Source organism: Monodelphis domestica, chromosome 2 (assembly GCF_027887165.1).
Source record: "Monodelphis domestica isolate mMonDom1 chromosome 2, mMonDom1.pri, whole genome shotgun sequence".
Taxonomy (NCBI): Eukaryota; Metazoa; Chordata; class Mammalia; order Didelphimorphia; family Didelphidae; genus Monodelphis; species Monodelphis domestica.
In genome coordinates this window covers 3,305,644-3,332,500 of record NC_077228.1, presented here as the reverse complement: position 1 = coordinate 3,332,500, position 26,857 = coordinate 3,305,644, and positions in this window count along the sequence as shown.

Here is a 26,857-nt window from a genome sequence, read left to right as displayed (position 1 = left end):
ACTCCTGTCCCCCCTCCATCAAGCAAAGTACACACGAAAAATGGGATGTGGGATAGAACAAACTTAGGGAGTGGATTCTATCTACATATTAGCAATACTATTCCATCATGTCTCTTTCAACAGATTGTTCCCTCTATTATCATTACTCTATCGCCTATATTAAATGCTGGCTCTTTCACTACTGATTTTCACATGCTGATGCCTCCTTAATCCTCAAAAAATATCACCTGTTCTTTCTGGCACCACTGTTATCCTATATCACTTCTGCTCTATGTGCCTAAACTCCTTGAAAAGGCTGTCTACAAGAGGGATAACCACTTTCTTCTTGACCCCCTGCAGGATTGACTTCCAATATCCTCATTCAACCCAAATGGGTGTCTTCATGCTTATCAATGATCATTTAATGGACAAATCCAAAAAACATTTCTCTAACCTCATTCTTCTTGAACTCTTTGCAGCCTTTCCCTGTAATGATTACCCTCTTCCCCTAGATATTCTCTTTTCTCCTGGTTCAAGGGACATCATTCTCTCCTGTTTTTCCTCCTACCTATCTGATCTCTACTCAGTCCCCTTTTCTGGATCATCATCCAGAACATTTCCTCAATCCATAAATATCCCACAGGTTTCTATTCAAGGCTCTTTTCTTCTCCCTCTATATTATTTTACTTGATGATCACAGCAACTCACATTGATTTAATTACCACCTCTGATTCTCAAATCTACTTATTCATCTCCTATCTTTCTGCTAGCTTCCAGGCTTGCCTCTCTGTCTATCTATCCATTTTCTCCAGATGGATGTCTAGTAGACACCTGAAGCTCAAAATGGCCAAAAGGAAGCTCATTATCATTCCTTCTAAACTTTACATCCTTCAACATTTTCTATTATTGCTTTGCACTCCACAGTCTTCCTTATGGCTCTCAAGAAGACATTCTTATCTTCTTGCTCTCTCTCTCTCTCTTCATATCAAATCTGTTGCCAAGGGCTAATAATTTCTTTTTTCATTGCCTCATAAATATACCCTCCTCTTTCCTTTAATACTGTTACAACCCTGGTTTCAAATCGTCATGATCTCAGATGAGGACTATTGTGATAGCCTGATGGCATGTTGGCCAACCTTGAGTCTCTTCTTAGTACAGCCCATCTTCCATTCCATTACCAATGTTATTTCCCTAAAGTTTAAGTCAGTATCACCCTACACAATAACTTCTAGTGGCTCCCAGTTTACTCTAGGATAGAAATCCTCTGTTACACATTCAAATTTTCATTCATAACCTGCCAACTTAATCCCCACACCTTTCAAATCTTCTTACATCTTACTCCCCATACATACTTTTTTATTCAGTGACACTGGCCTCCTTTCTGTTCCTAGAATTTTGCACTTCATCTTTTGGCTCCTAACATGTTCTTCATCTGCCCCCATCCTTGGAATATTCCCATTCCTAATGTCTACCTACTAGCTTACCTGGCTTCTTTTTAGTCCTCTCTAAAATTCTACATTCTAAAGGAAGTCTTTCCCAATAATTCTTAATACTAGTTTCTTCCCTGCTTTAATTATTTTCTTTTTCTCCTGCATATAGATTTTTATACATATGTGTTTGTATGTTTCCTTCATTATGTTGTAAGGTCCTTGAAGTTAGGAACTGCCTTTTGCATTTTTATTTTTAATTTTAATTTTTGATTCCCAGAACTTAGCACAGTGCCTGGTATCTAGTAGGCAATTAATAAATGTTTATTGACTGATCAACTGAATGTTTTCAAAACAAGATTATCAAATATGGGTTGTTGTTGACATTTTGCATATTAAAAATTGAAGTGGATTTCTTGGTGATCTGTAATATTCAAAAACAGCATGCTATATATTGATCTTTTACCAATGAAGAGATGGAAAAATATGAATTAGTATATCTGAATTTAAATTTAGCCCATGCCTTTGTCACATATGACCTTTGACAAGACATTTCACAATGAATTTCTAAAATAACATTAGACTAGGTGAATATATATATATATTGCATTAAACTAAAAATCTACTTCTAGCATCTAATATTTAATTTCTTTAAAATATAGAATTTTTACTCTATGATTTTTTTGTTATTGCATGTTTTTATAACCTTTAACTTCTGTAGGTAACTGGGATTATGAGACTTGCCCAGGGTCATAGAACTAAGAAATGTCTGAGGACAGATTAGAACCCAGGATTTACTAGCTCTAAACCTGGCTATTTATCCCCTAAGTCACAACCCTGTTCCACATTTTATTCAATTTTACTCAATCGGTTCTACTCAACAAATATTTGCTAAGGACTCAATATATTCTAGGCACTGCTGCACTAAACTACGTTTTCAGTTTAAGTCCTTTGCATTTAATGTATTCAATGATTTTCCTTCCCCGTTTCTGTCAGATAATTTGAGGTAATAGGAATTTAGAATTTGTTTTAAACCATTTGATCTAGTCATTTTATTTTTTACATTCTTTTCTTTTATTTTCATTTTATTTTTCTCAAATTGCCTACAGACATATTTGAATTATTTTCATTTCAATACTCTTAATTAACAAGTTGTCATTTTAAGGGAAAAGCTAGTTTATGGAGATCAGATGGTAGTTGCTGCCATGTTTGATTCCTTTTGTTATCAGTGAATTTCAATGGTTACTACTTGAGAGTACATGAATAATACAATGTGGTTCTTATTTCAAAATTACACAAAGGAAAAAATGTTGCTTCTAAAATAATTCGATTTTGGTATGAGCTTTGACTGAGATTAAGCTCTCACTCCTTCTACAGTATTAAAGTATAAAGCAAAACAAAACAAAAAAACAAAACAAAACCCTGTCTCCATGGAAAGGTCTATAGTTACCCTCAGTACTGTCTTCATTGTCTCATTCATGACAAAACCTGAAATTATTATTTTCATTTGCATAATGTAAGCCATTTGAGAAAGAACCATCAACATAGAAACTACTCACACTTCATTCTGAAAGTCATACAGAAGAAGAATTATCTCTTGGATATCTTTTAGTCAATATCCAAAATTCATGGAGAGCAAGGTCTTTTCTTACTTCCCAGTGAGTAGTCAATGGAGGTTTCTCTGAGGTCAAGAATGTGGTTGAAATCTTCCTCATAGGCTTCTAACTCTTCATAAAGATATGTCTATTGTCAATTATTTTATTAACTATTCCAAATCAAGATCACAGCATTCAGAAATGAGAGAAATTTAAAGAAAGTTGAAATAAATCATAATTCTTGAACTCATAGGCTTTATAGTTTAGTACAAAGATGAGGTCCAAATACAGAAAATGTTTAAATTTGTCTCCTTCCCTTCCCTTCCATTAAATAAATAGTTACATAAAGGAATCTTTATTTGGGTGACTTCTACCATGTTCCTCCTCCCCAACACTTGAAGTGTGCCTCCTCTTCCTGGAGAATTGGCTTCTTCATTGGTACCTTCTTTAGAAACATATATATTCTCCTACCATACACTTTGGCAGGATATCAATCATAATCTAGCTGCAACCATATGTTGGGCTGGAAATGTCTGCTCTCAGGAATTTTAGGCAGTTACTCATGTTCTGAATACTGTAGATGAGCACAAGGTTAAAGTTGATCTACAGTAGAAAAAAACACTTTCCCAGGAGGGTAATTCATAGAATCATTATGATTTCTAACTCCCCAAAATTACAGGGAATTGGGAGTTGGATTTTTACTTCCTAGGCAATCATTTCTGGGCAATGATACTAAGCAATTGTTTTACAAATCAAAGTAGGTACAGTATGGCAGGCTTTATGCAGTGGACTAGTTTCAATCATAGTAAACTAATATCTTACCCATCTAATGCCAGGTTGCCAGGAATTGAGTCTGTATTTCATGAGAAGAAGAGGGAAGAGTTTAGTCAGCATGGTTTGGAAAAGGATAGGTATGTGTCTACTATATCATATGGCTTCACATAAGAGTCAAGTGGCCTATACATAGTAAGCACTTAGAATGATTCTTGATCAATTGATTGATTGAATTGAACTCAATGATTACATTTTGTCTTATTGTGACTTATTGAGTAAGACTAATTTTGGGCAAACTAGATACTACAAAGATCTTATCTATCATGTGTGGTAGCAATTATCTGGACAGAGATAAAACCCAAATCTTGTTTTGGTCATCTTTTTTCCTTTTTTAATATCTCAGATAATTGAAGAAAACCTTACATTTGGGCCTGGAGGGATCAAAATGACCTATTCTGCCATGTCTGAATTTGCAGGTTTAGCATGTGGTTCTAGATCATCCTAAAGACATCAAAATTTCATAATTTTCAGTAAAAAAATTATCACTTAACTATTAGACTATGTTGAGAAAAATTAAAGCATTGCCAAGAATAGAGAAATTTGGTGGACTTCCATATGGAAGGATAACTTTTCTTATTCTTCTTGGCACCAGAAGGTAGAATGAGAAATAAATTGATGAAAGTAGTAAGTGGTAGATTTTGTCTAGATGTAAATAATAATGTACTAAAAATAATGTTACTCAAATCAATGTCCTTTGGAGATAGTAGGGTCTCTTTCACAGGGAGCTTTCATGGGGAATAGCATGGTCACTTATTGGAGATGTTAGAAAGAAGAATGAATTATTGATGATGTCCCTTTGTGGATCACTGCCTTATTGTGGTAGAAGGCATTATGCATCTCGATGAAACTGGAACTAGGTTATGGACAGGTCATAGTAAAGAGTTCAGAAAAAAAGTAATCTGGTAGAAAAGGAAATGGCAAAAAACTCTAATATCTTTGCCAAAAAAAACACATGGATAGTATGGAAATGATGAAAGATATGATGCTGGAAGATGAACCCCTATAGACCAGAATGGGTGAAACACACCATGGGGGAAGAGAAGAGGTCAACTACAAGTAAATTCAGGATTTATGAAGCAGCTGGGCCAAAGCTACAAGTAACATCACCGGCAGATATCTCTGGTGATGAGAATCTGACACTGTAAAGATCAATATTGCTGGGAACCTGGAATATAAGTTATTCAGACCAAGGTAAGCTTGGTATGGTCAACAGGATATGTACATATTAAAAATTTACACCTTGGATATCAGTGAACTTAAATGAACAGAAATGGATAAATTTATTTCAAGTGAACACTCCATATGCTACTCTGAACAAGAATCCATTAGAAGAAATGAAGTCATCTTCATAGTCAATATAAAGGTTAAGAAAAGCAGTGCTTCAGAATAATTTAAAAAGGGACAGATTGAATTCAATTCAAGTTCAAAGCAAACCATTTGCCATCATGAAAATACAGTCAATGCTTCAACTGCTTATGTGAAAGAGTACAAAGTTCATTAGTTCTATGAAGACCTACATTATCTTTTAGAAATAATAGAAAAAGAAGTCCCATTCATCCTAGAGGAATATCATGCTAAAGTAAGAAATCAAAAGATAATTGGAAGGCAAGCTTGGCCTTGGAATACAAAATGAATTAGAGCACAGATTAATAGTTTTGTCAAAATGACTCATTGGTCATAGCAAATACTCTTGATGAACCATACAAAAGGTGACTCTTCACATGGACATCAAAAGACAAAAGTCAGAATGACTGCTGATGATCAGAGATGCAGTGGATTTCTTCAATATCTGACCAAGCGCTGATCTGCTTCAGCCACTTTCACTGGAACAAATTCTTTTCATCTGTCCATTCAATGAGGGGAAGTATTCACACACTTGGGAGAGACACCAGATGTTTGCCTATATCCACAGTAAGTCTTGGAATATATCTCCCATAAATAGGAGGTCCTATTTAAGATATTTTTCAGTCAAAGTCAGAAAAACTCTACATAGTCGGTTCAATTAGGACCTGGAGGTGACTGTGACTCAGATCATGAGTTTCTTATTCACAAATACAGACTTAAATTTAAGAAAGTAAAGAAAACCATCAGACTACATAGTCTATATAACCCCTTGTATATATGAAGTAGAAATGAGAACTACTTTTAAGAGCTTAGATCTGATTGATAGAATGACTGAAGAACGGTGGCTGGAAGTTTACAATATGGAACAAATAAAATACCTTCCAAAGAAAGATAAGAACAAGAAATCAAAATGACTGATGTATGTGGCATTACAAATAGTTGAGGAAAGAAGAGAGAGAATATATTCAGCAGAATGCAGAATACAGGGAATAACAAGGAGAGTTAAGTATTTTTTTCTTAAATGCAAAAAAAAAAGTGGAAGAAAACAAGGAGAAAGCAAGAAAACTCTTCAAGAAAATTAGAGATAACCAGGGAATGAATCATGCAAAAATGGTCATGACAGAAGATTGTAGACACTTAACAGAAATAGAAGAGAGTAAGAGATAACAAGAACACACTGAAGAACTATACAAGAAAGATCTTAAAATAACCAAAGACCAGAAAGGTGTGGTTACTGATAAAGAATGAGATACAGCCTAAAGCAGTGATCTTGAACCTTTTAGACTGGGTGCTGTGCCTACCCACCCCCACCTAGAGACCTAGAGCAGTGCCCCTCCCCCCCAGACCCCCATCTTACCCTCCCCCCTTACTTCAGTTGGAGGATTGAGAAAGTGTTTCCATTGGGCTGCTGGGCAGAGGGACAGGTAAAGTGAAAAAATATCTTCAGGATAAGGGTTAAAAATGAATTTATAGTTAGAACTATGATTTAGGGTTAGAGTTAGAAATAAATTTAGGGTTGGGTTAGAAATGAATTTAGGGTTAGGGTTAGAAATTTAGGATTAGTGTTAGGGAGAGGAGTGGCCCAAGCACTGTTCCCCTCAAATGCTGCCACCTGTGACCCATCCACTTATCCCAGACAGAGAAGAGAGTAAGCACTACCATTGGGATGCTGAGCAGAGGGGCGATTCAAGTAAAAAAAATATCCTTGGGCTGGTGGAGATGGGGAAGGGAGCAGCTCAACCTAAGTTCCTCTGCCTTTCTAGTAATGAACTCTGGTGGCTAATGGTTTTCCCACAGAGGGATCTCTGCATGCCATTTATGGCACATTTTCCATATGTTCACCATCACAGGCCTAGAGGATAAAGTCAAGTGGAACTAAGTTGCACTGCTAACAATAAGGCTAATGGAGGTGACAGAAGTATAGCTCAGCTACTTAAAATCTAAAAGATTTTGCTGGCAAAGTGCTACATTCAATATACCATTAAATTTGCAAAAAAAAAAAAAAACTAAATAGTAGGCACTGGATTAGAAAGGATAAATTTACTTCCCAGTCTTAAAAAAGGACAAGACAAAAGAATGTTCAAATTACCAAACAATTGTACTCATTTTAGTCACCCAACAAGTGGGTGATTATGATTCCTAATCAGGATCTGAACAAAGAATTACTAGAAGAGCAGGGTAGTTTTTTTACAAGGCAGAGGAATTAGAGACCAAATTGCCAACAATGGCTGGATTATGGAGAAAGAAATGGATTTCCAGGAGAAAAAAAAATCCTTCTGCTTCCTAAATTATAGATCTCTTATCTCTGAGTTTCCCTCAATCCTTTTCCTCTAAGTTTCTAAGTGGCAGAAAAATTTCTGATCTATAGGGGTTATTTATACCAAGGGAATCATAGGAGATATGAATCTATCAATGAATCATTAAACATTTATTAAATGCTATTACATGCCATACTCTGTGCTATGCCCTTGGGATATAAAAAAAGTGACAAAAGATACTATCTTTCCTCAGGAAGGAGAAAACATGCAAAGAAATACAAAGAAATCTAAAATAAATAAGATATTTAACAAAGGTAAATCACTGGAATTAAGAGCTATTATTGAAGGCTATCTGTAGAAGGTATTCTTTTATCTGGATTTACAGGAATTCAGAGATGTCAGTAGCAGGAGCAGAGGAGGGGGAACAATTCTGGAATGCAGGGTGGTCAACAAAAATGCTTGAAGCTGTGAGAAAGAGTTTTTTGTTTATAGAATAGCCAAGAGGCCAGTGTCACTGATCAAAGAATATATATGCTGAAGAGTAAGGAGTAATAAGATGGGAGAAGTAAAATAGGGCTAGGTTATTAAGGGCTTTGAATGTCAAAAAAACACTTTATATTTGCTTCTGAAAGCAAGTGAGAACCATAAAATCTATAGAGTAGGAGAGTGACATAACCAGACCTGTGTTTTATGAAAATCACTTTAGTGGTTGTAAGGACAATAGATTAGATTAGGAAGACAGGTAAGAAAAGCTGACCCACCAAATGGCTCTTTTAGGAATCAAAGCATGAGGACTTTCACTAAACTCCTCTGACTGTTGTAATGCATTACAGAAAGGATAAAATTGAATTATCACTATCTAGTCTGTCAAACAATCAACAAGTATTTTAAGTGCTTAGTATTTGAGGGCCATTCTACTCCAATATGAAGCAGCCTGGCACCATAGAAACATTGTTGAACATTTCTAAACCACTGTCTGAATTCTGTCCTCCTTCTCCCATGGAATTTAGAATCTACTTCTGGTACATTACCAATCCTCCATTCTCTCAAAGAAAAAAACCTATAATTCCAAGGCCATTAGGGTTAAGGGAAACCTATTCATCTCAGAACTAATTGAACAATTTGATTACAAAGTAGAATTTTTTTCTAATCTTGTCATTTATGAAGAGAAAGTTGATGACTTCACTTCATCATTTGTCCCATCCTTCACTCTTTCCTCTTCTCTGCTCTTCGTTTCTTTCAACATCTCCATGAAATGTTTCATCCAGACTAAAGATGAAACTCATCTGTTATGAATTCTAGGACCGTCACACATTTCTCCCTCCATCTCTACAAAACCTTTTCTATATACTGTGCCACTCAAAGCTAACCACTCCACTCCCAATGTGGTCTGACTCTAAAGGGTCTCCAACTTCCTCATTCATGGTATTTCCTTCTGTAAGTCATCATGTTTAATCTTTTGGCACTGTTTGCATCCTTCCTGTAATCCAGTGACACATGCTTCCTTCCCATGTTTCTGTTAGTTTTTACCATGACAGAGGTTATTTTACATAAATCATTAACAAAAATGATCAACATCCCAGGAGTCATAATAAATCCTCAAGATTAGTCATCAAGCTGATGTAAACAAGATCCAACAGGTCAAGGATCCAGAATTTCACCAATGTAAGGACTGCCTTCTACACTACAGTTAGCAATCCAACCACAAGTTATAGTGGTACCTTGACAAACAAGTTTAATTCGTTCCTTGTGTAAAAATTAAAACCCTAACCCTAACCCACTCTTTGGCCCTGTTGGCCAGCATGGTGGTGGTGAGTGGGATTTTGAAATGGGCTAATCAGCCATGGGCACTTGGTCTTTATTTTGTATCCCTTTTATTCCTTTATTTCTAATGATCACTAATAAATCTCCTAAAATATAACAGTTTAATATTTGAGATTGAATTTTAATTTTTACACATGGCCAAGCTTATAACTCAGTTTTCTCCTGTGTCAAATTGAATTTCCCCATTTAAATGAATGGAAATGCAATTAATCCACTCCAGCCCCCCAAAACCATTCAAATTTGTTGTTTTATGTACTTTAAAATCTGAAAATCTCCTTTATAAGGAGAAAATAAATATATTTGTAGATATAAGAAAGAATGTAAAGAAATAAACTTGTTTACAAAATGTTATTTACCTCAAGTGCAGGTGAAGATGCTGGTGGAGAAGGTTTCCATTTCGTGTGCTATGGCTTTACATGACTTACTCTCCACACGTGATTGTGTGTGAAACAAGTGTCGTTACACAGCTCTAACACACAAACTATTGCAGCTTCTTCTGGGTGTGTCTTTTCAAAAACCTGTTTAATTTTTTCCCAAATCCTCAACATTTCCTTAATGTCACTTATACTGACTACGTCATCTACCTCAGGCTCCTCCCCACTATTTTCCTGCAAAATCTCCATATGTAGCTGCTGCTGTAACTCCTTTAATTCCTCCATCATCAGGACCCATGGTTAAAAGATAAGAAATGGGCCCCCAAAACTGATAATAAAGGCAAAAATAAAGAAGAAAGCGAAAGCAATTCAATAGAGGTGCTCGCGGGGCCAGATGAACACGGAACTAAATGAGAGAGCCGCGTGTAACTTGCATCAGAAGTTCACGATTCGAATATTCACTTGTTCCTTAAAGCAAAAAATCCAGCTGATCATGAGTGCTCCTACCTCCAAGTGCTCCTGACTCGAGGTGCTCGTGTATCAGGGTTCCACTGGGTTACCTTAGAGTCAGCTGCGGCTCCGAGAGGTCGAGGTGCTTCCCCTTGGTCATTTGCGTGTTCAGTGTGGAGCATCTTCTGAACTCCACGTTGAACAATGCACCTACAGTCCCAACCTCCCTCCCAGCTATTATAGGAGGCACTCTATAAATATTTATTCAGTGAATAAATGAATAAGCTGTGAATAAAAAGGCATTTCCCACCCTTGCGTCGTTATATACATGAAGGAGTGATCAATGATGCCATGCCATGTGCTAAATAGCAGAAGTGTTAATTGAATGCAAACCAGGAAATACATATTAATATATGCCTACCACACTGCCCATATTGGAATTCACTTCCCTGGGATTGATAAACCTGTTAGTTTATGCAAGCTGAGCAACTGAGAAAGGCTAAGGCAGACAATATTTTCGAATGCTTTTTTCTCCTTCTGTTACAGACCTCCTGGCACTTCAATACACACTTATTCCTCCATGAACTTTTCTTCTCTACATATACATATAAATGTATGTGTGTATATGTGTGTGTGACTAAATCAAAGTAGAATGGGTGCCGCACTAGAACTGGCCTCTCAATAGGGGTGACAAGGTCTGTTTTGTGAGCTTTGTGCCTGGGAATTGCATTATATCCTCCTGTCCCAGGAACTGCCATCCAAGAAATGCTCCCATAAATCTTGGTTCATCAACTTCTTTTATGTCCATGACTTTTGAGGTAGAAGAGAAAAAGAGTGCTAGCTGTGAGCTTTACTCTTTGTACTTGTAAATTGTCTTTTTTTCCTTCATGGCACCAACGAACGCATAAAGATGAAGTTATTATGACACATGAGGAAGAGGAAAAGAATGAGTGTGAGAGCTAAGATATTGGATATTTGGAGGGTAAAATCCTTTCACTATTGAAATGACTTGGGACTTCTTAAAGAAAAAAAACCCTTTTTCACTCATGAAGAATGGATATTATTTTTAAATACATGCAGTGTTTTATTTTATCTGTTGTTTTCTTCTTCCTTACATGTGATCACTTCCTACACGGGGTGTAATAAAATCTTATAAGGCAGGAGCAATGCCTCCCTCATCTGATTGCCTTCTACCTTGAGTAACATTGCACTCAGCTTGCTGATCTTTTAAATGTCAGAAAGAGCAGATTTATTAAAATGTGAACAGGTAAATGTGTTTTTTCTCCCTGCATAAGTTGCCGAGTTGCTTAATTTTATTTACTACAGTAAAATACCTGGAACACCAATGTCGATGTGCCAAGCAGACACTCACATGCTCCACTTCCAAAGAGCTCTCCAACAAAACAAGGTGTGTCTCCATGACAACCCAGCCCCTCAGATCCATTGGTATGAGAGCAAGATACTCTTTTAGCATTATGTAGATTTTTAAGAAACTGTCATGCTGTTCAGGAAAAGCAATCTATGAATGTATAAAAGTAAGTGTGCTTTATGCATTTCTGTTTATTTATGATTCGCCTGACCTGAAGCACAAGGAATAATTAATGTATAAAATGATGGCCAGTCAGAGGGATGATTGTATATTTGGCTGCGTATCTTCTCAACTCTACTCCGAGTTTCTGTATAAAGAAGTTGTTGTTGTAGTGATGGTGGTGTGTGTATACATGTGATTTTCAGGCAAATCCTTATAATATCTGTCAAACAAAAAGAAGAAAGAAGAAAACCTCAAGTTTTGTTATAACTGTGAAGGAAGGAAAGCTGAAATATGAACAAATGATCAATCAGAAAAGAAAGAAACCACCCAGACCTTCTTTAGGATGGAGACTCTCCTTGGAGCAGAAATATAACTACGGTCAGGCGAGCTCCATGGTATTTTCCAGTGCCAACAGTTCAATGAATGCTTTTAGCCTTCTAATCATTTTGACCATCTCCTTAACGACCACATGCTGTATCCCATCCAATGATTGTCTTCCTGGTCCAAGTCCTCCCGGGCTTCTTCCTGTATCCTACACAAGATACATATGGGTCTTTCTGGGGTTTGGTCTTCCCTGTCCTCTACCACGAAATGAACTCACTTCCAAGTTAATGCCACCCGGGCTTCTTCCTGTATCCTACACAAGATACATATGGGTCTTTCTGGGGTTTGGTCTTCCCTGTCCTCTACCACGAAATGAACTCACTTCCAAGTTGATGCCACCCGGGCTTCTTCCTGTATCCTACACAAGATACATATGGGTCTTTCTGGGGTTTGGTCTTCCCTGTCCTCTACCACGAAATGAACTCACTTCCAAGTTGATGCCAATTGCCATGGCCAGAGTTTTTAGGTTTGTTTTTTGTGTTTTTTTTTTGCCTTTTGGGCTATATCGTGCCACATCTCCCATGTACAGCCTCTTCTTTGGCCTCATCTAAGAGTGTTAGTTCTGTTTGCAACTTATCCACATTCAGAGCCAGTCTAATTCAAGAGATATTTCTAGCTTTGGGCAATCTGGACTTTTTCCTCTTAATTTTATGCAAGAAAATGTTCTATATTTTAGGGGTGTGCATGGCTATGTGTATTTTCACTCCGTATGTCTTTGTTCTAGTCTTAACAAAAATACAAATTAATGAAGTTGGTGGCTTCAACGTTGCAAACATGTGTTGACTTCCCCATACTCCTGTGAAGTAAGGAATAGGAATAGACTGGCTCGTTTTTATGGCTGCATAAAATGGGATCAGAGAAATTCTGATTTGCTTGTGATCATGGAGTTCGTGCTTGAGATAGGATGCAAACCAGCGCGTCTCCATTGCAGGTCTGGCGCTCTAAATATCATTGTCGCTGGCATTTGAGAAGTACTTGGATGTTTGCGAAACATTTTGCATATATTATCTCATTTGAGCTTAACAAAAACCTGGTAAACTAGGTACTAAGTAATAAAATTCTCCTCTTTGGTATTTAGAGCCCTGACAAATCTGTCTCCAAATGGCTTTGTGAATTTTTTCTGCATTATTCACCCTCCCCAAATGGCTGGTAGAGTCAAAGTCACCTTCAGGTTGTTCCTCGCACATGGCGCCCCAGATGCCAATGCTCTGCCTCTGCACAGGTGGATCCTCGTGCCTCCTTTCCATGCCCCTTCAATGCCCGCTTTCCCCGAAGGCTTGTTTCCCCTTCTCTACAAAGCATCTCCTGATTCCCCTTCCCCCACTCCCAGCTGCCAGAGCCTTCATTCCCTCTCCATCAGCATTGGTTGTGTTTCTACATGTGCCTGTGTGGGTGGGCTTCAGAAATGGAAGGTAAGCGTGTGGAAGGGGGAGCGCTTTCTTTGTAATCTTGATGCTCACAGAGCCAGTGTTGGCTATCATGACCATGTTCCAAATGAAACGGCTCTCTATATGGGGCCAAACTTCCACCCAGAGATGTCTAATCTCTTTCTGGTGGTGAGCCACACCTCTGGGACGGGTGGCAGCTAGTGCTGGGGTGGGGGGGGGGGGCTGTCTTTCTCCCAGGACGGACTTGGAGAAGCACCTGACGATGCATTTCTTCAGCAGCAGAACAATGATGTTGAGCAACTAGTGAGAAGGAATGATGAGTTAACCCAGAAAGCATCTCCCTACCCCCAGGGACTGGTCCAGGGGCAGGGCTTCCTCTTGGGGCATGACGTGCCCCCTCCCATAAATGATGGCTCTTTTACTGTTGGATGGAAGCTGGGGTCTTCGTGTCTCCTCCTTCCCACTGTGCACCTCCCTCCCTGCAATGTCCTCCAAGCTGACTGAAGACTGTCTGATGTGGCTTGCCCAGACCATCTTAGGAAGCTTACCTGGTGCAGAATCACTAATCATCATTTTTATTTCCATCCAGACTGCCCAGAGTCTGGAGACAATTGTTCTTAGTGTCAGAAAACAAGCCAAATAGAGCTAGAAGCAGAGCTGACATCTGGTGCTGCCAAGTTCTTGATGTCATCCTTGCTGGTTCTCCTTGACCTCCAGAACCCTAAGCCGTGGCTTCCAGGAGGCAAACACATAATATCAGGTATTTCTGGACTTAGTATATGACCTGCTTGTACAGTCTCTACTATTTCCAGTCCTTCCAGCTCTTCTTATGTTCATTCAATCATCTGAGTACAAATAAAAGCCTCCAGACCAGCAGAAATTCCCATTCGAGTTCCTTCTAGCCAAGCGTCCTTCTTGACTACACATCAATAGACTAAAAACCACCCTATGGGGGATGCTCCTCTCCTAGCCATAAACAAGACATGGAAAGGAGGACAGAAAGACAATTCCTAAGGAGTTACTCTAATCAATTAGATGTAGCATGATGCCATAGAAACAGTGTTGTATATGTGTTGTATCTGCAAGGAGAAGACTTAGCTGCAAAGGGCAGCTCAAGGAGTGCATGACCTTGGGCAAGTCACTTAGCATTTCTAGTCTTCAGCTTCCTTTTATAAAAATTATCAAAGGTGAATATAAAATCCAAAGGACCTGAGTTCAAGGACTGTGGGAAATATAACAACAATATCCAAAAAGTAGAAGCAAATTTAATTGTATCAAGGCAATTATCAATACAAGGGATGGTGATTTGATGCTTCTACTGGGTGTGCTGAGCAGGAAAAGTTCCTGGTAATATTCCCATGGGGGGATTGATTATATATCCAGCCTCATAGCTTGGATCTTGAGTACAGGCACATCAAGCAAATATAGAAAAGGAAATTGAGCTCCTTATTTGGGATCCAAATCCATAGTTAGGTCTTAGGATTTGCACCATAACAGTCACTGTGTAGTTTAATATTTTGGTGTTACAAATCACATGACAGAAAATGGATTCTGGTGTTTGGACTGAGATCCTCATTTCACTTTGGCTCAGGGAATTAGGCTTAGAATAATCATTAAACATGTGGAGTGGAGAATGGGGGGAGAAGGAAAGGGAGAGAGACAGAGACAAAGACAGAAAGAGAGACAGACAGAGACAGAGCCAAAGAGTGACAGATGGACAGAGACAGAGACAAAAACAAAAAAGAAAGACAGAGAAACACTTTTACTTCGATATTTCCCTGTCCTAGGGCCAATTTCTCAAATTTCCAAAGACATCTCTCAAAGTATGGTTATGGCTTCTGTCTAGGATCTCCTGAAATGTAGGCTTCCCTTCTGGATAAAGTATTCAAAGTCCACTGTAGAAATCACATACAGAAGAATTGTTTATTTCCTCCGCAAGAGAAAATACTTTATATATTTCAATTCTTAAGATTCAGAATTTCAAACATAAAAAATTTAATAATTCCATCATTTGATCACATCCTCCCTGTAGAATTCTTGAGGTTCTCAAAATCCAACTCATCAAACACCACATGACATACAGGAAATTGAGGTTCACGAAAATTAAGTAACCTCCAGAATCACACTGTTAGTAAGTGACTATAATGGGATTTGAACCTAGGTGGCTTCCTTGACACAAAGTCCACTATTAAATCCATTGTGTCTCTAGCATTCTTTAAAACGAACTTGGCAAAATGAAACAGGGATAATTATTGATAAATATTTTGGCTGCTTATCCACTTTCATTTCTATAATGTTGACCTATAGATTATAATTATAATAATATATAATATAAAATAAAAAGGAATTATAAGTTCCTTAAGAGCAAGGATTTTCTTTTTCTTTTTATCCTCAATACTGAACATTGTTTTTTATACAGAATAGAAACTTATTCAGTGTGCCTAGGCATAATTAGAGAAATTTCTTATTGGAAAAAGACCTGGGGAATCAGCCATGTCACTGGGAGTCCCAGGGATAAAAAGAAGACTATTAGACCTAAGATAGATGATTTATTTTGGGTGGATTGAATAGAAGCAAAGGCTTTAGCTTACATTCGATTCACTCAAAAATGCCCTTGGTCTTTGTCAAAGCTCTAGTTTTTAGCAGTAATGTAATAAGCCAGGACACCCCTGAAGGACTTATGTGAAAGAATGCTCTCCACATTGAGAGAAAGAACTATGGGAGTAGAAATGCAAAAGCAAAACATATGACATCACTTATCACATGTTTATATGGGTATGTGATTTGGGGTTTAGGGTGTAAAAATATTCTATGACAAAATGAATAATATGGAAATAGGTATCAAGTAAGAACATTTGTACAACCCAGTGGAATTGCTTGTTAGCTCTGAGAGGGGGAGGGAAGAGGAGAGGGAAAGCAAATGAATCATGGAAACATGGAATGTTTTTAATTAAATTTTTAAAGGTCTAGTTTTATTATTGTGGGATATGCTGGAAAAAAATTCTGAGAAAGCTAATTGTTCAGCAAACCTTTGCTGTTCTGCATCAGCTTTCTGGAGAGTTAATATGAAATATAGATATCTGAAGTTTGTACTTCAACCATAGAGACTTTCTTTGACTTCTTTCTGTAACTAAATAGCTACTAGAAGCAGAAATGATTGATTTACCAAGTCTATATTTGATTTCTATATCTCTGCCATCTGGAACCTGGTCTTCTGTCTAGCTCCTAAATCCCAAGGTAAGCAATGCTACAGAAAGTGCATTCTCCTCTGAAAGGATGGAATAAAATAAGGAAGGAAGGAAGAAAGGAAGGAAGGAAGGAAGGAAGGAAGGAAGGAAGGAAGGAAGGAAGGAAGGAAGGAAGGAAGGAAGGAAGGAAGGAAGGAAGGAAGGAAGGAAGGAAGGAGGGAGGGAAGGAAGGAGGGAGGGAGGGAGGGAGGAAGAGAGGAAGGAAGGAAGGAAGGAAGGAAGGAAGGAAGGAAGGAAGGAAGGAAGGAAGGAAGGAAGGAAGGAAGGAAGGAAGGAAGGAAGGAAGGAAGGAAGGAAGGAAGGAAGGAAGGAAGGAAGGAAGGAAGGAAGGAAGGAAGGAAAGGAGGGAGAGAGAGAGGAAGGGGAAGGAAGGAAGGAAAGGAGGGAGAGAGAGAGGAAGGGATGGAGAGAGGGAGAGAATAGGTGATAAACTTGGTAGATGTCATCATGATACAGCAGAATGGAAGAATAAGATTTTGTCACAGACATTTATTATTTACCTGGGATGTTTAATAAGGCTAACAATCTAAGCAGCCTCCATATGCCTACATTCAGAATACAATTCCAGAAAATGTTGCTTTATCAACATCATTAGATGATAATAATGGTCACATTTGTCATGACAAAAGGACACAGAAATATTGTTGATTCTTGACCATTTTCTCATGTGAAAAAGCAGCATCTGATTTACTGTTCCCTTAGAAGAATAAATAAATCAGCCATATCATAGGTAGTTTCAGTGGTTGGCCTCATGTCTCGCTTTTCCTTCTATCAAATGGAGCTGAGAATTTGCAGAAAAAACATAAATGAATGAGCTCTGCAGCCAGCAGCAGTAAAGTGTATTACAGCAAGGACTCTACAATTCGCTCTCCAGGTTCTGAAGGATCTGGGTTTTAATGAAAGCCCACTGCAACTGCTTAGAGCAAATGTAAACTTCCAAATTTATCTGGTTGCTACATTCTTTTATTGCCTGCTCGCATAGCGTTCTCTCCATTCCCTCCTCTGCTTATATGTGTGCAAGTGATAAATTGTCCATGTTTTACATTTGATGTTTGGTTTATCTCTTTATTTGTTATTCATTTTGCATTGAAAATGGAATGAGTCTTTAGAATAACACAGTCGATATCGAATTTTAAATTGCTGTTGGGCATATGCTGCCTAAGAAGGTTATCTGATCTCTAACTTAATCATGGGGAAATATTGCTGTGGGGGAAGCTGGGTTGGTAACAATGAGAGTCCTATGCTTTTGTGAAATTTATTTAACTATAAAGCCATTATAAGGCATTAATATAGAATTCTCTTACTTTCTGCCACACTTAGATGGGATTTATTGTATATAGTTATTGAATTTGAACAAAAAATGGCTGGGTAATTGCAAAATGTCTGTATGATGATGCTTAAGCCAATCTGGAAATATTATCCACACAGTGAAGATTTGCAGGATACCCAGAGATGTAAAGCAAACGTGAAATGCTTTTGTGCCATTCCAAAGTTGAGATGCAGGAGGGAGATAGAGTAGCCTAAGCCTGAGCCCCTCCCCAAAGAGTGGCTACCTAAAGAGCAGATGGAAAGCAATAGATTTCAAATGTTTGATAGGTATCGCAAAGGTTCGCCGTACACTTGGTGGATACACAAATGCAGTAATTGCCTCTTTGTCTGCTTCTCCAGGACTATAAAAACAGACACATCACTTTCTCATTATAACTCCATACTTGAAGTGCTCCATTTGTATTGTTTTAATGGCTTTTGTAAATATTTACCTTATGTAGTTTAAGAGAGTTATTAGAATGTTAACTTAATATAGTTCTCTGTAGAACATCCTGTTAGCCAAAGAAATAGTGCCCTTCCCAGCTCTCGAGTTTTCCCCATTTCTGAACGCGGTGGTAAGTTCAGCAGTGGAAAAAAAAATAGCAATACATCAGCCCAGCCAATTCACCAGAGGCCAACGTGCATTTCTGTCCCCCACATGCTTGATTGAAGGGGGTTGGGGGGTTGGTTGGTTGGTTGGTTTTACTGATATAATGTCACAGCTTTTAGATATGCATCTATGAGAAGATGGAAGGAAGAAGGAAGGAAGGGAGGGAGGAAGGGAGGAAAAGAGGAAGGAAAAGACATCCTAATCCCATTATTTCTTCTGTGAGGACCCTGTTCGGGATTTGAACTCTCTTTTTCTTTAGGCTACACCAACAGTGAATCCGAAGACTGAAAACTTAAAGGAAGTAAAATTAGATTCTATATTTGTTTTCTCTTTCCCTTAGAATTTTCTCCTCCCCCAACCCCTCCCTCTCTTTCTTTAGAATCTTAGAGTACTTTCATGGCTCACCCTGGCTGTCTAGAGTTGGCTCTACAGCCTCTTTGGGCAATATTGTTTAAATCGCCCTAGAGTGATAATTATTCTTTCTATTTTTAAGCAGTTTTCCCCTCAAGTTCCAACTAAAAACCATCCTCTCTTGCTCTGTTCCAAAATATGGAAATATTTTACTTGATCTTCCTGCCCTTTATTTTAGTGAGTTGTGCATCCAAAGCGATTTTACCTCTTCACTGAGGATGTGAATTCTACATCTGTGGCTTCAGGTGGATAGATTCAGGGACATGAAGATGGTTTGAGTCAGATTGTGTCACATTCATGCATTTGTCATAGGGTGGATAACTACCAGCAATCACAAAGGAGAAGCACTGAGCCGATGGCTTAATTGGCATTGGCAGAGGGAATTCCTGGGTGAGTAAAGCTCCTCTACTGATGTAGGTGAGCATCTTCTCTGTAATGGATAGTCTTAGAAACTTGCCTAAAATCCTGAAAAGGCATCTGCTTCACCTCCTATCACACAGGCAGGATTTATTTGCAAGAGGCAAGCCTTGAGCCGCTCCTCTTCACTTTAAGGCTAACTCTGGGCCAAGTGTGCTCAACTGCCTTAGGAGTCATGAGTGGCTATCTTGAAGTGCCCCTAAATGGTTTTTCCCTCGATATCCTTCAGTGTGCTGTGGCTTTAGCATGGAGGTCCTGCAGGAATATCATGGCAGGTCTGTGGAACTTGAGTCAGGAGAGGTGGGAGCTTTCTTCCTGGCCATAGCACAGCCTGCCTACATGACTTTGGACAACTGACTTTCCATTTTGGACCTTTGTGAGATGGGGCAGTGATCCCTAGAGCTCCTACTTCATAGGACTAATGCAAGGGTCGATACCACGTGGTTGGCAAACCTGCACACAGTGAATCCCGGCTGTCATCCTTTAGAGAGTAGACAGGTACCATCCCCATTGGGCTTTCCTTCCTCGGGATGCACTCTAGTTTATGAATGTTGTTCCTGAAATGGAGGGACTGGAACACAAGGGAGTATGGTGTAATGTTGTGGGGGAGAGATGAAAAAAAGTCTCCAGCAGATGCTGGAGAAGCAAGGAGGACAGAACTGTCAATCAAGATGGACATTCTATTTGGAATGAAGCCTGGGGAAGGACAGTTGAAGAAGAGGCAAACTGAAAAAACATGGTCTCTTGCCCTTGGGACAGAAAGGAGGAAGGACAGAAAAGTCCTGCTCTCTGGTTTCTCCCTATAATACTCCAGTGACTGAATCTTCAAACCTGTTGGCCATTTTCCCAAATCTGAAATCTATTCCACCATCCTCCAGTGTAGGAATTATTGTAGGATTAGGGAAACGCAAACCCTCTCTCCCCTCAACTTCTTTACCTTTCCCTTCTCCTAAATAAACACTCTTACTTAAACTTAGAAAAGAGAGAGTGCTTTGTTTGATATACCAAGATACTCACTTTGAGCTGACTTCAATGCTACCAACAGAAGAATCAACTAAGGGGGGAAGAGAGGAGAGAGAAAGGACAGGGAGAAGGGAAGGGAGGAAAGAAGGAGGAGGAAGGAGATTGGCAGATCTGATCTTGAAATTATCATCTCCCTCTTAAAATAATCCCCTAATACAATGAGAGGCGTCCCTCTCATCTCCTCATCCCTGAATGTTAGGACTTTCAATGCATCTTTCAAGTCCATTTGGTTGTGACATTGTCCTGTTTACTGAAACTGAACTCACAGGACACCAAAAATCCAGTTCTTTTCTCAGATTATGGCTATCTAGCAATTTCTCCACTAATGTCTACATGTAGAAGTTGATTGTTTGAATCCCAAGCTATGATTTTATGTTTGTCATGATTTCTGGCCAATATTTAAGATTTTAAAAATACTTTTGAATTCTGATTCTGTAACCCTGACTAGAAAAGAAAATTTGAACAATACAATACAGCTAGATATGATATTTTACATGATTTTAAAGGTACATTGAGCAATAATCAATGCCAACAGATATTTTCAGTGTATGAATTTGTAAAATTAGGAAGCAATTTATCTATTAATATTGAAAACTTTTGTCTTTGTTATAGGCAAATCTATGAATGGTAAATGTTTGATCCAAATGAACCCAAATACAAAAAAAAAAAAAGGGAAACAGCTCCTTCTCCAGAGGAGGGAAAAAATCACCATTTCATGTGGATATTTAATTCTCTTAAAATACTAGGGCTTCCTTTTGGGACCATCATAAAATTCCAATGTTGAAAGCTTAATAAGCCATATGTGTATGTGAGGACAGGAAAGGAGCATATATATATGGGTTTTAGTGTATAAACCCAATGGGAGAGGAGGAGATGAGAGCAGGAGAACTACAATTGTAAGCTATTATTAAAATGAGTCTGGGTCACAAAACACCAAAATATTTGCCCCAGTGATGAGGAGGTGACCCCGGGACCTTTTCTATTCTTAGAACTTATTCATACTTTTTAAAATCTTCCTTGTTTTCTCTTTTCTCATTTTTCATAGTTTCTTCCCCCCTTTTCTATTTCTCTTTGGTTATTTCTCTCTTTTTGCTATACCTTCTATTGGTTATATGTCCTTCTATGTTTTCTTCCCTCTCTACTCTTTTATTATTTTTTAGTACAATATTCTCTTTGAAAATGATAAATAACTATTTACAAGGGTTCATATACTTGACATAGCTTAAAGCCTCAAAAATATTTTAAAATAGCAGTAAACAACATGAGTAACAAATCTAATCTTACCCTTTGACCCAATAATCCCATTAGTGTGAATATACCCTGAGGATATAATTAAGGGAGAAATAAAGAAAGAATCATCCCCACAAAAATATTTATAGATGGATTATTTGAAAGAGGAAAATACTGCAAACAACTTACATGTTTAACAGGAAATGGTTGAAGCTGTATGGGTTTATCAAACTAATAGGATACTATATAAATGTTAAAAATAACAAATGTGATAGATACAAAGCAATAGTTGAACTTTATCATCTTTTCAGAAGACTGTAGGGATTTAGTTTCTATATAGCTTTGTGTATACCAATATGGTGGAAGGAAGCCACAATAGCCCCCACCACCAAAATACAAATCTAATTTAAATTTCAAAAAAAGATTATTCTTCTAATTTGAAGAAAAGGAAGCATGAAAAGAGTCACTAAGAGCTGTCTTTAAGTATGTGTAGGAATATCATGATACCAAGGGAATAGCTCTAATTGATCTTATAAGGGTAGAAATGGGAATAAATTTAGAGATTTATACAACTAAGTTTATGCTTCATTTAAACAAAATGTCATAATTATAGCCATCAAAAGGTTAAATGGGACCCCTTGGAGGCAGTAGGTTTCCCCTACTGGAGATCTTCAATCCCTTTCCAAGTCTGAAAACTAGAGACTGCTTATGTCGTATACCTGGTGCTATATGAGCAAGAATTCAAGAAGGGAAATGTTTTATTAGTATATTATGATACTCTAGACTAACAACCATGAAAGCCTTGTTTAGGGTTCTTTTTAGGCCACATGTGTAAAGGGAGATGGAAGAGTGAGAATATTTTTGGAGAAAAAAAATGGGAAAATTCTTAAACTGACTTGTTGAAGGAGATGGGAGAGTGAAAAGAGGTTCAGATGATCCAAGACTGCAAATCCATGAGGCCATAATGATGGTTGCATCCTCAATCACAATAGGGAAATCAGGAAGGAGAGTGTTTTGGAAGGGGGAAAATGAGATGAATTATACAAGGATTAATGATCAAAGCCTCTTAAAAGGAACACAGGGTAAGGAATAAATTGTTACTGTTCAATCATTCAAGTATTAATAAACATTAAATAACTTCTATGTACCAAACACTGTACTCAAGATTAGAGTACAAAAAAGAAAATGAAACAATTTCTGTGTAAGAGGAACTGACAACCTAATAGAGGAGATAAAGAGAACATGTACATTGCATATAACAAATATGACATTAAAACATTAATATGTACTAGATGTATTAATGCAACACATTAAAATGCAAGATAATTTGGGTTGGAGAACACTAGCAGTTTCAATGGAAAAAGGCTTCACTAAGATGATGATAGTTGAGTACCATCTTACAGGAAGAGTCATAGCCTGTGACTACAATGAAAGGAAGCAGAGCACTGTGGCCATGGGATAGAGCCAGGGCAAAATTCCCAGACAGCAAATGGTGTGACCTATGTGAGAGAGTCAGTTAGGCTAGAGAAAAAGTTATGCCAAATTGGCCTAGAAATGTAGGTCGGGGTCAGGCTGTATAAGTCCTTAGAGTTAAACTAAATGAAAGTTTATATTTAATCCTGGATGTAATAGGAAATCATTTGAGTTGATTGAATAGGGAATTCCCATGGTCGATATGCATTTCAATTGTGTACACACACACACACACACACACACACACACACATCCCTATAGAGACATATATAAATATATATGTATGTATTTATGTATATATATATGTATACACATAGGGAATCCTAATGATCCCCATCATATTTTATTTCAAGGTTTACAAAGTGCTTTAGAGACATTATTATTTTGTTCCTCAAAACAACCCTGTGCTATTATTATATCCATTTTACCACTGAGTAGTCTGAATGTGAAAAAAAAAAGATTGCTTCCACAAGGTCTCAGAGCTAGTTAGTGATTCCTCTGGGATTTAAAATCAGATCATGTTGACTCCATTTCTATGACGATTCATTACACCTCATGATTTTTGTGAAATACATTGGAGAAAGGAATACAATCAGAGGCATGATTATCTATTGGATATTTATCCCAATGATTGTGGTAAGACACTCTGAAATAGGACAATGGAAATGTGAGTCTATTTCAAGGGATTCCAACAATGCTTTGAAATAAGAAGACTGATCACAGATTAGAGGTGAGTAGTCAGGGAGTGATGAGGTCCAAAGATGACTCAGAGTTTCTAGGCTTGAACTGGGCCATTCACAGAAATATGCATGTTAGGAGTAGGGAACGTGTAGAGGGAAATGAATGAGTTCAGTTTTAGACATGGTGAGTTTGAAGTCAGCCAGAACATTCCAGTAACTTTTTCCAGAAGGATCAAATCCTAGTAGAAGAAAAAGATTAGAACTGGATATGGAGATTTCAGAGTTATTGGTTTATGAATGGCAAGAACATGGAGGAGAATTTAATGGTGTGGACATAGATTGAAAAACCTGAATTTTGTTGTTTAAACATTTTGAAATTATCAAACACTTCATAATAACAAGTTTCATGTGGCTGGAAAAGCCAATAAACATGGGGAACTGGCCAAGAAAAGGGGCTAGGATGGGTCATAAAGGAATGGAGACTGGACAAGGTAAGGAAAACATGGTGTTCTTAGATACCTTGAGCAATAGATATTATTTAAAAAGATTACACCAACTAGTTTAACCAATTTTGTATTTGACAGTGGTCTGACTAATGTGAAGCAGTCATATTATTTAGAATTAGTGATTCCAGACAGGAAGAAAATGGAGGAGGGCAGGGCAAAGGAGGAAAAGAAGGGAGAGAAGATGAAAAGAAAGATGATGAAGATGAAAACAAAGGAAGGAAGTCAGAAAAAAAGTTGGGGAATCAGGAATAAGTTAAGAGGAAAAGAATGAAAAAAATGTTGAGTAAAAGGAGGAGTAAAAGAAAAAGGAGGAGAAATAAAATGTGATTATATACCATCTTAGCATTTTCTCCATTAGAGTCTCATAACTATCTTCTGAGTCAAATAGAAGGGTTTTTAAATCTTTTCTAATAAAGAACCTTTCACAGCATCATATTTTTAGAACTAGAAGGAAAATTAGAGACATTCTGGTCCTAACTACTAATTTTATATTTAAGGAATTTAAGTCAAGAAATTTTAAGTGACTTGATCATGTTGCTTTGTAAGTCCCTGACCCAGAATTCATAATCAGGTTCTTGGATACTTTGGTCACCATTCCTTACTGCTGATGCAACACAAAGTTCATTTATGTGCATGTTTGAGGCATAACTGCAGGAACATAAGCAGCATAACTCCACTCCACAGATTAGAATCTGAAGGAGAAGCAGCAGCAGCAGCAACAACAAAACACTTTATTCCCAGCAACCTCATTTAATAAGTCTTAAAGTATAGTATCAGCATGAGTTACTCGGGATGACTCCTAGTATTCGTGTCCATCATAAGCCAATACCACTTTTCCTTCCGGTGGGATTCTTGTCTAAATCCTTTAAGAAATTCTGCATAGATGATATATATGATTGGTTGGAGACTTTCCTCTTGATCTTTCAACTTTTCAAAGATGTCAGTGTAATATTAGAACTGTCATTGTATCGTTCACTTTATGAGCAGTCATTGATTTTTCTAATTATAAATAGCCTTAGTACAATTTCTGCTCCAGATCTTGTGTATAAGTCATTACTAGTTCTCATTTGTGAGTTAATTAACTACATCTTTCATGATGGACCACTGATGATGATAATAAAGATGGTGATAGTGATAATGATGATTACTATTATATGCTTTAAGGTTTGCAGAGTCTTTTACAAATACTTTTATTTTACCCTTAAGATAATCAGAAAGGTAAATACTATTATATTTCAATTTTCAAAATAGAAAATTATGGCTGAGAAAGGTTAAATAATTTGTCAAAGGTCTAATATGTGAAGTGATGTTTAAAGCCATTTTGACTAAATCCAGGTCCAGTGAATGATCCAATAAATCATGTTTGCTTGTTAAAATTGGCTGTCTTATAATTTACTGACAGTCACAAAAGTAGTAACTGTCTGAGCCTGAATTTGAACTCAGGTGTTCTTGACTTCAAATCTGGCATTCTATTCATTCAACCACCTAGATTTGGTATTCCTTTAGTCATATTTTTAAAACAACCCCTAGAAAATGATTTTGTACAACTGATTTAACTCATTATAGATTTGAATAATTACACATTTGTCAGACATTTCTGTTTTGAAGATTTTTTCCCAGTTTGTTGCTTCCCATCTAATTTTGGTTGCATTGGTTTTGTTTGTACAGAAACTTTTTAATTTAATTTAATCAAAATTATTTATTTTACATTTTGTGATTTTTTTCTAATTCTTGCTTGGTCTTAAAGTCTTTCTTTTCCCAAAGATCTGACATGTACACTATTCTGTGTTTACCTAATTTGCTTATAGTTTCCTTCTTTATATTCAAGTCATTCACCCATTCTGAGTTTATCTTGCTGTAGGGTGTGAGATGTTGATCCAAACCTAATCTCTCCCATACTGTCTTCCAATTTTACCAGTAGTTTTTATAGAAGAGTGGATTTTGGTCCCCAAAGCTGGGATCTTTGGACTTATCATAGACAGTCTTGCTGAGGTCACTTACCCCAAGTCTATTCCACTGATCTTCCCTTCTGTCTCTTAGCCAGTACAATATTGTTTTGATGACCACTGCTTTATAGTATAGTTTGAGATCTGGGACTGCAAGTCCTCCTTCCTTCACATTACTTTCATGATTTCCCTGGATATCCTTGATCTTTTGTTCTTCCAAATGAACTTTGTTATGGATTTTTCTAATTCAGTAAAAAAGTTTTTTGGTAGTTCAATGGGTATGGCACTAAATAAGTAAATTAATTTGGCCAGGATTGTCATTTTTATTATGTTAGCTCATCCTACCCATGAGCAATTGATGTTTTCCCAATTGTTTAGATCTAGTTTTAATTGTGTGGAGAGTGTTTTTTTAATTGTGTTCATATAGTTCCTATGTTTGTCTCAGAAGATAGATTCCTAAATATTTTATATTGTCTAAGGTGATTTTAAATGGAATATCTATTTCTAATTCTTGCTGCTGAGATATGTTGGAGATATATAGAAATGCTGATGTGGGTTTATTTTGTATCCTGCAACTTTGTTAAAGTTGTTGATTATTTCCACTAGCTTTTTAGTTG